General features: G+C 43.7%; 1 protein-coding gene across 1 annotated transcript in view; it reads right to left on the bottom strand.

The window, feature by feature from the left end:
* CYTH3 (cytohesin 3) overlaps window positions 1-14,276 on the bottom strand; it is a 79,834-nt gene extending 65,558 nt beyond the window's left edge. Inside the window, exon 1 of the mRNA XM_024745317.1 lies at window positions 14,259-14,276. The gene's annotated coding sequence lies outside the window, so the exon portion shown is untranslated. The remainder of the gene's footprint in view (window positions 1-14,258) is intronic.
* Between the last annotated feature and the right edge of the window lie 267 nt (window positions 14,277-14,543).

Genomic DNA, 14,543 nt, shown 5'->3' with positions numbered 1-14,543 from the left:
ACGAAAAAAAGAAAGCCAGCCCTTCCTTTCTGCTCTCTGTGGTCTCTAGCCATCACCGCCCACATGTTGCCACTGTTGTCTCCAGCTCTGTCCCCTTCCCCACTGCACTTTCTCCTTTGGCAAGCACACAGGGTCCCAGTGTTTGAACTACCATCTTCAGTTAATGACTTGCAAATGTGATTCCCAGCCCTAGTAACTCTCTCTTAAGCTTCAAACTTATGCCTCCATATGGAGGGCTCACTAGTGGCTCAAAATGAACATTTTTCAAAACAGAACTCAAGGCCAATGCAAAAGGCCAAGAGACTAAAATCAGAAGAATAAAAACTAAAAAGGAGGAGATAAAATTATCACTTGCCAAAGAAATGACTGTGTAAGTAGAGAATCCAAGAGAACCAACCAACAAGCTACATTTCTAAAACCAGTAAGATAATTTGGTAAGCTAGTGAGATACAAAATATACAGAAATCAACAGCTTTCATAAATCCAAACAATAACTAGTTAGATAATAAAATGGAAAGAACACCTCAATTACAACAGCAATAAAACATCAAGTATCGGGAAATAAATTTAATAAATGTATAAAACTTACGTAAGTAGAAGGAAAACTTGAACACATTCCTGAATGACCTAACAGACTTGAGCGAGAAAACACATCATGTTCTTGGATATAAAGATGCAACATCAGAAAGATGTCATACCCCCCAAGGTCATCTATAAATCTAATGCCATCTCAAAGTGGTGGCTGTTTATTCTCTGTTGTAGATAGGCGGATTATAAAGATCATGAGGGGGCTTCCCTGGTGGCACAGCAGTTAAGAATCCACCTGCCAATACAGGGGACACGGGTTTGAGCCCTGGCCTGGGAAGACCCCACATGCCGCGAAGCAACTAATAAGCCCGTGCGCCACACCTACTGAGCCTGCGCTCTAGAGCCCACGAGCCACAACTACTGAAGCCTGCATGCCACAACTACTGAGCCCATGCACTGCAACAAGAGAAGCCACAGCAATGAGAAGCCCGCGCACCGCAACGAAGAGTAGCCCCCGCCACTCACCACAACTAGAGAATGCCCACATGCAGCAACGAAGACCCAATGCAGCCAAAAACAAAATTAAATTAATTTTTAAATAAATAAATAAAGATCACAGGGAAAAACAAGCAAACAAAAAGGGCCAGGAAAACTCTGAAAAGGAAGAAAAGTGAGAAGGGGCGAGGAACCTAACCCTAAACAATATTAAAACACCGTGGCCTATGAAGAAGGAAAACCGTGTAGTACTGACATAATAGACCAATGGAACAGAATAGTAAGTCCAGAAAGACTCAAATCAGATGGAAATTTAGTGTATGACAAGGTGGAAAGATAAAGATGAACTTTTTAATAAATGGTGTTGGGACAAAATAGTCTTTTGGTAAAAAAAGATAAAGCTGTATGTATACCTCACATCATACACCAAAATCAATGCCAAGTAGTTCAAAGATTTACATGCAGCAAGGGAAACTATAAACTAAAACAGACAACATTCTTTTATAATCCTGGAATGGGGAAGTCGTTTCTAAGTATGACTCAAAATTTAGATGTTGCAACAGAAAAAAAATACATTTGGCCACATTAAAAAAGTAAGATTTGAGACTCCCCTGGTGGTGCAGTGGTCAAGACTCCGCCTGCCAATGCAGGGGACATGGGTTCGAGCCCTGGTCCAGGAAGATCCCGCATGCCACGGAGCAACTAAGCCCGTGCGCCACAGCTACTGAGTCTGAGCTCCACAGCCCGCAAGCCCACAACTACTGAGCCCATGTGCCACAACTACTGAAGCCTGCGTGCCTAGAGCCCGTGCTCAACAACAAGAGAAGCCACCACAATGAGAAGCCTGCACACTGCAATGAAGACCCAACGCAGCCAAAAAAAAACAGTAAATAAATTTATTTTAAAAAAAGAAGCTGGGGCTTCCCTGGTGGCACAGTGGTTAAGAATCCGCCTGCCAATGCAGGGGACACAGGTTCGAGCCCTGGTCCAGGAAGATCCCACATGCCGCGGAGCAGCTAAGCCCGTGCGCCACAACTACTGAAGCCTGCACCCTAGAGCCCATGCTCCGCAACAAGAGAAGCCACCACAAAGAGAAGCCTGCGCACCGCAACGAAGAGTAGCCCCCGCTCGCCGCAACTAGAGAAAGCCTGAGCACAGCAACAAAGACCCACACAGCCAAAAATCAATAAATAAATTTTTAAAATAACTATTTTTTTAAAAAGAAGCTATTGTATTAAAAAAATAAATAAGATTTTCTTTATGGCAGCAAATAAAAAATAAGCAAACAGAAAGTCATAAAAGCCAAGTCAAAAGAGAAATGGCAAATTGGGAGATAACATTTGCAATTCATGGGAACGAATCCCCCTAAGAATGATCTTCTAGAAGCTGAAAAGGAAAAGGCCAATAACCCAAAAGATAAATGGGCACATAATGAGAGGAAAGCAAATGAAAACTAAGATTCCATTTCTGACCCATCAGGCTGTCAAAATGCCCAAGTTGGCCAGCATTCTCTGCTGTGGAGGCTGTGGGGATTACGCACCCTCCCACGTTGCTGGTGGGAGTCAGGAACAGTAAATGGGTGTGGAGGGAAGTCTGGTAACGTCCACCAACATCTCAAATCCATTTTCCTTTTGGATCTGGAATCCCACTTCTGAAAATTTATCTCTCAGATAAATTTGCAAAAATTGGGGATCTGTAAGGGGAGGCTATGGGATTAGCAGATGCAAACTACTGTATACAGGATGGATAAATGACAAGGTCCTGCTGTAGAGCACAGGGAACTATGGTCAATATCCTGTGATAAACCAGAATGGAAAAGAAGATGAAAAAGAATGTGTGTGTGTGTGTGTGTGTATAAAATGTATATATATGTATAACTGAATCACTTTGCTGTACAGCAGAAATTAACACAACATTGTAAATCAACTGTACTTCAATAAAGTTTTTTTTTTTTAAGGGGAGGCTGAGTTGAGGATACATTTAGTTCGAGTTCAGCGGGATGTATTCATGTGGCTTTTGGTCACTTCTGCGGATCACCTTACAGGAAAGAGGCATAATAGACCGATGACTCGAGGAATGCTCTTCCTGCCCTGCACCGACTTACCTGATGAAACCGTCAACAGTGGACGGGCAGACGGGGTATTTTACCGTGAACAGGTCTCTCAGTGCCCAACACCAGAAGGGTGGTGAGGGTAGTGGAGGAGAAATGAGGTTTGAACGGTATGGGGTCAGAAGGCAGTCTGTGGAAAATGGTTCCCATCACTGGGTATGCACATTTTTAAATAGAAGATTTGATTCTAACACTGAAGTTTAATCAAAATGGAAATGTTCTCCTGTTAGGAATATACTTGATGATTACCACATGCAATAATATAAATACATCCTATTTTTTTCTTCTTTGGTGTTTATTGTGAAGAATAGAATTTATGAGAATTCCTATGTGTATAGGTTCTAAACCTGTGGTCCAGACCTAGCAAGTAAGTCTGTGTTGAACTTGCATGTTTGATGCAGCCCAGTGAAATCACACTGTATCTGGTGCACCTTGTCCCGATTAAGTCTGGTAGTGCCGGATTCTACAGATAAAATAGCATACCAAACTGCCACCTAAGCGACGAAACAGCCTGAAGAAACATGGTTTCGGGGAGACAAAATTCCAAACCTACTCATCTACAAGTCACAATTAAATTATCTAACTCAACACAACTTAGTGGCAATTTTTAAATGCATTTCAATTGCATTTGCCACGCCACACCCTCCCCACTTCACCTCCAGCCACACCACCCCTTCCTCAAGCCCTTCTGCCTCCAAGACCTTCGTAAAGATCTGTCCAAAAATATCTCGAAACATCATGGGGATGAGTCACGGATGATCTAAATTGTGAAATGTATTGTAAAATACATTTCACAAAATGGACAAATCTCCCACCAACCCCCTCCTTTTAAAAAATTTTCCCAAATGTGGGCCAAAAAGAAGCAGGTAATGCTCCTCTAAATAAATTCAAAAAGTCAATGACAAGGGCTTCCCTGGTGGCGCAGTGGTTGAGAGTCCGCCTGCCGATGCAGGGGACACGGGTTCATGCCCCGGTCCGGGAAGAATCCCACATGCCGCGGAGCGGCTGGGCCCATGAGCCATGGCTGCTGAGCCTGCGCGTCTGGAGCCTGTGCTCCGCAACGGGAGAGGCCACAGCAGTGAGAGGCCCGTGTACCACACACACAAAAAAAAGTCAATGACAAAAATGAAACTGGACCATGGTCCTTTGACCCGATGTGACCTTATCCCATGATCAAACTGACCTATGTTTTTCTCCCTCTAGTGATGTGGAATGTATATATCTTACTTTAGATTTCTAGTGGTTATCTTTATTTTTTCAAAAACCACACCGCTAGGGCTTCACTGGTGGCGCAGTGGTTGGGAGTCCACCTGCCGATGCAGGGAACACGGATTCGTGCCCCGGTCCAGGAAGATCCCACATGCCGCAGAGCGGCTGGGCCCGTGAGCCATGCTGGCCACTGAGCCTGCGTGTCCGGAGCCTGTGCTCCGCAACGGGAGAGGCCATAACAGTGAGAGGCCCGCGAACCGCAAAAAAATAAAAAAATAAAAAAACCACACCACTAACTGTATTTTTCTATTTTTCAAGATCAGAAATAAAACAGTTGATATCCCCCTTTGCAAGACAAGGCAGAACTTAACTTTCTCCCAACCTTCCTGTCTCCCCCATCGCCTACTTCTTGGCTTATATTAGAGTTACTTGGATCCATCTTTATCATTGCTGCCATTTTTACTGAATTAATGGGGTTTTTTCTTTTCATTACATATCTTCTCTTTCAAGATTTATGACATTTGAATTCTGATTTGTAACCAAATTTATAATTATACACTTAAATTTATGTTTACATGACTTCAATTCAATGTCAGTTTTATTTTATATCCCAACTTTCTCCTTCCTGAGTTACTTTAATTAATCTTTTAGTGAATTGGAATTTATCTTTGAAAAAGTTTGTTTTTTGGTTTTTTTTTTTTTTTTTTTTGCGGTACGAGGGCCTCTCACTGTTGTGGCCTCTCCCGGTGCAGCGACCATGGCTCACGGGCCCAGCCGCTCCGCGGTATGTGGGATCTTCCCGGACCGGGGCACGAACCCGCGTCCCCTGCATCGGCAGGCGGACTCTCAACCACTGTGCCACCAGGGAAGCCCTGAAATAGTTTTTTTATTTTCAAGAAAAATTCACAGCTGGTCTGTCAGGAGGATATTAGGTACAGGTAGCCGAAAAAGAATAAGGACTAAGGAAACAAACTGGCTCTCAATTCTTAAGTGCAAAGGCAGGGTGAGCTCCAGCCACAGGCAGGGTGCTAGGCCTGGCTTCTGTACCTTTAGAGAACATCTGTTTGTTGCCTTCACAGATGAACAGCAATTAGTGTAATTATTAAACTCTTGGTTACAACCTTTTATTTTTTTATTTTATTTTTGGTTACAACCTCTTAGCCACAAAACTCTCAGCCTCCGCGCTACTATCTTGTGGCAATGTTGTAGTAAAGCCTAAAATCATCCTGATTTTTCCTTCTTTCTAGGTAGCCTTTTTTTCTCTCTCTCTCTCCCGACTGGCTGCTTGTAAGGTATTTTATCTTTGAAATTTAAAAATTTCACCAGCACACAGTTGCTCTTTCCAGTAATTTCATCTTAGCAGAATGAGCCCTTTCAACACACAGAAGCAGCTGTTGTTTTTTTCAGCTCAAAGATATGTTTTTCCATTGTATCTGATTGCTGTTTCTGTTCTCCTTGTCTCCGCCGTTTCTTCAGGAACAGCTTACTTAGGTCACGGCACTAATTTGACTTGTTACATTGGAGATGATGCTCTTCCAGCAAATGCATTTGAGCATCATTACGGTTTCTTCCTCTCAGCTCATTCATTTCACTTTATCTGCCTGTTGCCTCATCTCCCCTTTCAATCATTTATTTCAGAGTATGCCTTGAATTTTATTAGAAAACAATGCAAAGCGGATTCAACCTGAAATTTACTTACAGTTTCTATGATTAGTCTTCTTCAAAATTACACTTTTCCTCTGCCTCAAAAAGCATATATCCCCCTCCCTCATTTTGGCCACATGCTGTTTTTATTTATTGTTGAACAGTGATATTCAGGTGCAATTTGCCCCCAAAACAATGTCTGGTACTCCTTAGGATGCCGAGTTGGGTGGGTTTTCCCGATCTAAGTCCATAAGCTGAAGGGCTGATGCACATGAAGTTGCATCACCCATTCATGGGTGGGTGGTCCAGCTTCTCTGTGAATCTATCATGTTGGTTCTGTGACCTAGTTTCTTTGCATCATTCTCCATCTGGCAGGGCTTCCGATCCAGAGAGTTGGGGTGCTCCCACTGCACCAGGGAGGACAGCTGCAGAGCAGGGGGAGGGGGACGCCCCACTAGTCTTGAGCATTTTTCAGCCACGTGTGTCCTCCGGCCTCTGAGTACAGCTGCCCGAATACCACTGCTGCGAGGCAGCCAACCCACCCCAGCTGCCTGCGGCCACGTGGCCTCACGCACCCTCTTCTCCCCCAAGTTAGCAGAGGCGACAGCATGTCCTCTTACGCTTCTCCTATCCCTGCACTGAGCTCTAGGGAAAGAGTCACGAGTCGGCACTTGGCATTTCTTCACCCTGATCCCAATTCTCCCCATTCATTTTTTACACTTTTTCTTTCCCCCTCAATCACTTCCATCAGGACCTAGTGATTCAAGGGAGATAGAAGTTAGACAAACGCTAGTGCTCAAGTCACATCTTCCCTCGACTCTCCAAAGATCCTTTTTTTAGGTGTTCTTCTATCTTCTGAACGCTCTTTCTTTGGGGGTCAGCTATTCCCGCTATAAAAATGTATTAAATTTTCTCTTCCAGGTTGTCAGTTTTTCCCCATCTGTCTGGAGGCTGCTGCTGTCTGGACATTTTTATAACTGAGATGCAGCTGCGTGGCTTCCTCCAGCACTGGATTAAGTACCTTCTCTCGCCTGACTTCTGTCCTGAACGGGAAGGTTCACTGTGTTCCGTCCCTGGCAGGTTTCACTTGGGATGAAAAGTCAGGGCAGCAACCTTTAGGTTGAAAAGCCCCCATAAGAAGAAAAAAAGCTTCACTTGGGGTGCTGGTACCTACCCAGGGAGATCCAATTCTCCCCCAGAGAATGCTATCTCCATAAAGAAATATTTGCCTGATGGTAAAATGCGATCACCTGCCTCCCTCAAAACAAGAAGAAGGGAGAGGTGGGAATTTCCTGGCAGTCCGGTGGTTAGGATTCAGCGCTTTCACTGCCATGGGCCTGGGTTCGATCCCTGGACAGGGAACGAAGATCCTACAAGCCACGTGGGGCGGCCAAAACAACAACAACGACAAGGGAGAGAAGAAGGGAAGAGGCTCCTCGGGGACGGCAGCAGCCCGAGTGTACGTGCACGTCCATGCTCGCTCAGCTCAGGGGACTGCCCGGGAGCCCTGCCCGCTCACTCGCAATCTGCATTCTGTTTTTTATCTGTATATAGGTTCCAATTTCTTGTTTCTTCCGAAGGTTTGTTTAAAAAAACAACTCTCCTCTGGTAAAGGTCCCTTTCCCAGTCCCTCTGCTGCTCGGAGTTTCCTATCGCTTCCTTTTTTATTGTTTGCTGGGATTTCAGGGTGAATAGAGGATGCAAGTCTGGTCTCATGTGTCCACCGCTGGGATGACACTGGCCAAGCCTCACTGGATCCCCGACCAGAAGATTCTCCCTGCTTTTATTAACACAGTTCAGTACAGCTCCCTGAGAAATTCGGTTTCTTGAACCCACATATTGGTCTTCAGAGTAAAAATTTTCTACAGACGACACGGTTCTGCTCTGGAGGCAACCAGGCACAACAGTACAGACATCATAAACTGAGGTATTATGACAGTAAGGCTTCAATTTGGTCCTTCAAGTAAAAAGGCTGAAAATAAACTTCAACTTTCTCAATGAGAAGAAACACATGCAAACCTAAAAACCTTCAAGACGGCATACAAACCACGGATTCAACCATGTGACAGAGGTGAGTAAAATCTCTCCCAACACCAAAACCAATCCAAGTCTCCCCTGCACTCACAGGAAAAGTACAGGCGCTCTACACTGAGTCATGTCAGGACGTGGATGTGCCTGGAAAATGGAATCATGCTACAACGTGGATGAACCTGCTCAGAGAAGGAAGCCAGACACCAAAGGCCACAGGGCACCTGACTCCATTTACATGAAATGTCCAGAACAGGCAAATCCATGGAGACAGAAAGTAGATGAGTGGTTACCAGGGGCAGAGTAAGGAGAATTATGCTAATGGAGATGGGGTTCTTTTTGAGCTGATGAAATGTTCTAAAATTAGGTGATGGTAGCACAACTTTGTGAATATACGATACTAATAAACCACTGAATTGTGTTCTTTAAAAGGGTGACTATTCAGACATAGAAAACAAACTTGTTACCAAAGGGGAAGGGGGTCGGGGTGGAGACGGATAAATCCAGAGTTTGGGATTAGCAGATACAAACTACTATATATAAAATAAACAACAAGGTCCTACTGTATAGCACAGGAAACTATATTCGATATCCTGTAATAAACCGTAATGGAAAAGATTATGAAAAACAATATGTATAACTGAATCACTTTGCTGTACACCAGAAACACACACAACACTGTAAATCAACTATACTTCAATTAAAGAAAAAGGAAAAGTTAAAAAAAAAAAGGAAAAGTAAAATCAGCAGGATATTTGAAAAAATGAAGTTGGAAAAAATTTTCAAAACCTAAAAAAATTAAAATAAATAAATAAAAGGGTAAATATACTGTTATGTAAATGATAGTTCAATTTCCAAAAAAAAAAAAAAAGAGGTACTTTATTACCAAATCAGGCTCACTGCTGTAACACCTTCACTAGGTCAAACAGTACTTCAGGAGAACAGGGTCTCTGATACTATATAGAGCAGCAAACCAATCATTTATAAATCTTTTTAAAATACCAGATTATTCTTAAGTTTAAAAAAACCCCCAAAACTATGAGTAAAACTGAGACAGGAGAGAAGTAAAGGAGACTGGCAGGAAGTCTCTTGAAGGGTCACGAAAACAGTCCTTTCAGTGGGAGACAGAAAATAGTAACTTGCGGGGACCCAGGAGACTGAAGTGTCCTAGTGTAAAACAGGTAAGGATTCTTCAAAATATCGTTCCTGCTGGTACAGATACAGCAGTGACCTGAGAAACGGCTCAAAGCTCCCTTAAATTTGTTAAGTGGTACCCATCTCTTATATCCACTGAAGTGTCACTGGTTTATTTTTCCTATAAAGTTCATACAGCCTTAAGACACTCAACGATATTTCTGTGCTAAATACTATATTTACTACTGATGCCCTGAACCACAGAAATGTACAGAGATCATCTAAAACTAGAGTACAGAATTTCAAGGAAACCTGTCCATAAAATCAAATCCAAAAGCAACAACCTGGAAGATCACTACAGAACCGCGTGATTCCTTCACAGGCAGCGCTGGTCTCGATTTGCCCCCAAACAGGATGTCTGGCTACAATTAGAAGAAATCTGAGAAATGTGACCTCCTTAACATAAAAAAAGGAAAACAAAACATTCAAGATACACAAGCATGTGAAAATCACTAGTCGTATGATAATTACGTTGGTCACAAAAACTGTTTCAAAACACACGATCCATCTTCAGCTACAGGGTGATGATATGTACTTGTTCCTTGTAAGACAGAGTTGATCAGAGATACAAAGCTTTTATAGGAATTACTTCGTAGCAGACATGCAAATTTGACGTTTAATTTTATTGAACTGCTGATTCTGTACTTACTTGCTCTCTGGTAAACGCATAACTATGAGTTCTACCGAACAGACCTAAGCAAAGAGAACGCCTCTTTTCACTCCACAGGAGTGCGGACGGGTCTTTGAGGAGTCCCGGCCCCGTTGTACAAGGGGAGGGCTCAGTCCTCTGGGTTCTCACAGGTACTATTTTCTGCCCCCCCCCCCGCCCCGTCCCGAAAACAACACGTCAGCCTCATGCATGTTCTCTGGTTACATGGCTGTATACCTAACACGATTAAAAGGGAGAGACTAAAACACCTACTGGACTCGTCACAAACAGAACGAACACTTCAGGGTGGGTCTGAAAGGGAGACTCCTGGATCAGGTCCTAGTTCTTGAATACTTCTGTAGAGTATCATTTTTTTTCCCACCCTGCCCTTTCCTTTATTGAATTTTCATACAATGAGCTTGCTATGACCATCACCGGATACACTAGCAACAACAAAGAAGTTACAGCTGGATCCTGTATTAGTCTCAGCTGCAGCTGAAGTTCAAAAACGTGTAAAGCCAATAGGAAGGCACTGAGGGAAGGGAGAAGAAAAGGACTCCTTCCTGGGAGTTGAAAGGTCTGCTCTTCCTCCAAGGTTCTGGCAGCAAAGGCATCTCTTCTGTATTATGTAAATACAGTTTGTCTTACTAAGTTTTCCAGTTCTAAAGTTCGTTTCTCTGTAAACCCATGGCCAAATATTAAAATAAAATCCTTACTGTGTTAAGCCAGATAACTAATCACCTCCACATGCGGGCAGGCCTAACCAGCCGCTGTGTATATTTGTTCCAAGTTCGCCCACGCACGTACTCCACTGACATCTGAGCTGCTTAGTAACTCCTTTTGGTCACCAATCTAATCCACATTTACCAAAGAACAAGAAAAATGAATGGGACTTTGACCTTGAATCAAGCAGATGATTTTAACATATTTATAATTCTAAAATGACATTAAAGAAACCAAAGCACTCCTCTCTTCTGTTCATATATGTAATCTAGACTATAGGATTCAAGTAATGATATTAGGCAACCAGCCTGGACTCTTTAAAAAAGTCAGTCACTGGAAAAAAATTTTTTTTTTTAAATTTTTTTAAGACTGAGGAGACATAACTAAATACAAGGTGTAAACCCTGATGAGAACCTAGATAGGTAAGAAAGACATCTTGAGAACAAATCGGGGGAAGCAGAATTTGGACTAAATGTGAAATGATAGTATGGAATTACTATTAGTTCTCTTAAGTATGGTAATGGTTGTATTTAAGTAGGAGAATGTCCTTAGGAAATGAACGCTATTTAGTATTTAAGGATAAAGTGTTATACTATATGTAACTTACTTTCAAACGGGTTAGCCAAAAAGAAAAAGTAGTACATATTAGAGATAAGGCAAATGTGGCAAAAATGCTAGCAATTAGGTTAAAGATACATGGGTATTCACTGCACTATTTCAACTTTTCTGTAGTTTTGAAAATATTCAAAATACCAAGTTGGAGGAGAAAAGAAACAATAATCGTACTGCCAATCATCAGTTATTCCTAAACTCAAACACAAAACATCTTCCAGGTCGCTCTGCTGTGCTTCTAAGGGTGGGCAAGGGGCTGACTATGTTGACGACACAAGGTTTTAAATGCCTGCTGTTTATTGGGGATTTTGGATAAATTTTTCATTAAGTAACTTCATTTGGGTTTTTCGATGTCCATTTTACATATGGGAAGATTGAAGCTCTAGGAGATTAAGTAATTTACACAATCAAGGCTAGAGGTACCACAGCTGCATATATTTGCTTAAAAATACGTCAACAACAAATAACAACCAGTTGAAATGTTTAAGCAAACCTCTCTGAGAGTCTCAGATTCTCAGAACAAACCACTAACATCACAGCCGACTATTTTCTGCCTTGAACTGAGGAAACTGTCTGAAACATCCTTCGATGGCTGACCTGATAGAGCAAACAGGCAAAAATTCTGAAATCGTAATTCCCAGAGATCACAAGGGGGAAGGGGGCCTCTCCACTCCCACGGGCCTGAGGTTATCTGGGCAGGGGTAGCTGCATGGTTCTCTCCGGCATGGTTCATCCCAACACAGCCCGCCAGGAGGAAGCACGGCCGAGGTCAAGGAAGGCCGTCCACCACAGTGCTGGACCATCCTGCGGCTCCCAGCTCCAATAAAGGGATGAAAGTAATGGTCTCTGAATGGAGGGGGGAGGGCAGCAGGGACATGTTTAGGGACATTAGGGGAAAAGAGCTTCAATAAAACATGCAGAAACGGTCTCATAAAATGACGGGTTTACACTAAAAGACTCCCCTCTCTAGCACTGGGGGAAGATGATCAGGTTAGTTTTTACCACCTGAGCTTGGCCTTTCATCTCTAACTAGTGAAAGCTGGACCGGCCCTGACTGTCAATTTACAACTCTTTAATTAAGGAAAAGGCTCTCCTGTCAAATCTGTTCCTGAAATTCCCAGTCACCGATGTGTCTCTTGACTGCTAAAACCAAGTTAAAACCGCCCGAGCCAAGCTCACGTTGACTAGAGAGCTTCCAGACGCAGGGAGACAGCTGGGGCCAGCGACCAGCCACCGAGTGGGGCTGAGGGTGTGCCCCAGACTCCGTACTGCTGGGTAGGCCTGCACCACATTTCCAGGTGCAGACTTTTCTCTCAAGAGTGCAATTCTTTTTACGCTACCTCGAATTTTCACAGGTCAAAGAGAAAAGGGAGATAAGATTTCAAATGCAGAAGAAGCCAGAAGACTTCTGGAAGTCTTTGTCATCTCTACACGCGGGAGGGTCTGCTCTTTGTCAGGATCATAACACTGGACGGGAAGAGATGAGAAAAGAAAGGCCTCAGACGCCCCTGCCCCTCCGCTGGAGGAGAAAAGGATGGAGGCCGCCCGAAGGTACCAGGGACTTAAATCCTAAAGCCAAATGTCTAAGTACTGATAGCAGCAGAGCCCAGGGGGAATATCTAGGCTTATGTTCTTTCCAGGTTAAAAAAATAATCATGTTCTGCACGTCCAGCCAAACTGCTGGGCATCTGTGAGGCAGAACCACCACGAGGGCTGCCGGAGGACGTGCGACACGCGCTCCGGACTCCTCTTGTGAGCGAGATTCTCAACACCTAAAGACCAGGAAGGAGGGGAGAAGGCATGTGATGTTCTTTTGTCAAAATAAAAACATCACAGTAACCGTCTGACCAGCACACAGCTTACGCACTATTTTAAATGAAAAGGCTAAGCTTTAGAAACGTGACTTTGGGGAATCTACAGCAGATACTCTGTGATTCCTGGGGAAACGCAATGCTTCAGAAGAACAATTATCTAGCGTTAAGATTCTTGTTACACAGGCAATGAAAGGCGTCATTTTATCCTCAAGATGGTTCTCGCTCTCATGAGGGCATCACACACTGAATCAAAGTCTGCAGTCACTTGTCCTCCCACACTCGGGAAATACAGCCTCATCGTGTGAACAGGCCAAACATTTAAAAGTCACTGAAATCCTCCCATTTTCCCATACTCTAATACAAACAAAAATGAATTCATTTGCCTGTCTCAATTCAAAAAAATTTTAATCTAATTACTGAAACTTGGAAAAGGACATGCTTGATCATGTTATTTCCTCTCCGAAAAGAGCTAAAAGGAAGTCCTGTCTTCTAACAGAATATTAAATGGCCAACGCCTGCCACTTCTGATTACCGCATTTTAAAAAATATTTCTGTGTTAAAATAAATGTAGTCATGGACCTCCCTGGTGACTCAGTGGTTAAGAATCCACCTGCCAACGCAGGGGACATGGGTTCAAGCCCTGGTCCAGGAAGATCCCACATGCTGTGGAGCAACTAAGCCCATGAGCCACAACTACTGAGCCTGCGCTCTAGAACCCATGAGCCACAACTACTGAGCCCATGTGCCACAGCTACTGAAGCCCAAGAGCTCTAGGGCCCAAGTGCCGCAACTACTGAGCCTGTGTGCTGCAACTACTGGAGCCCGCGTGCCTAGAGCCCGTGCTCCGCAACGAGAAGCCACCGCAATGAGAAGCCCGTGCAGCGCAACGAAGAGTAGCCCCCGCTCGCCGCAACTAGAGAAACCCCGGGTGCAGCAATGAAGATCCAACACAGCAAAAATAAACATATAAATAAATATTTTAAAATGATAAAAAATAAAGAAATGTAGCCGTACGGATGTGCCAAATGAAACTGTTAATGGATTTACAAGCATGTGAAAATATATTTTGCTTTATTCAAAGTAGCAGAAAGTGTTCATCTCAAAAAGAAAATGTAACCTAGCTCCGTTATTAAAGGGATAAATATATACACCCAGTGAACACGTGTGGCAGAGAGAAGAGGCTTCCTCTTGGCCCTCAATGGCCAAGACGAGATCCTTATTCTTAATAAATAAGAGAATGAAACCCGCCTACCGCTCCAGCCAGTATCAGACAACCCCGCAGCCCTGGTTCCAGTCACTCCTCCTCAGCCCTGGAACAAGACAGGTATTTACAGTCACATAGGACAGGACACGTGGAGACGTGGGGGCGGGGCGGGGGGCTCCCCAGTGGGTGAAGCCCAGCAACTCCACCAAGGGTCCAGCAGATCATCCTCAGTGTGGGGGCCTGGAACTGGACGGACTTCAGGGACATCGTGAATGTAAGTTGGCTACCCACCCAGGCCCAACAAAGGCCATCGTAAGAAGAGGAACTGTTTCT

The sequence above is a fragment of the Neophocaena asiaeorientalis genome, unplaced genomic scaffold (genome assembly GCF_003031525.2).
Source record: "Neophocaena asiaeorientalis asiaeorientalis breed wild unplaced genomic scaffold, Neophocaena_asiaeorientalis_V1.1 scaffold461, whole genome shotgun sequence".
NCBI classification, from domain to species: domain Eukaryota; kingdom Metazoa; phylum Chordata; class Mammalia; order Artiodactyla; family Phocoenidae; genus Neophocaena; species Neophocaena asiaeorientalis.
This window is presented reverse-complemented; position numbering and strand designations above follow the sequence as displayed.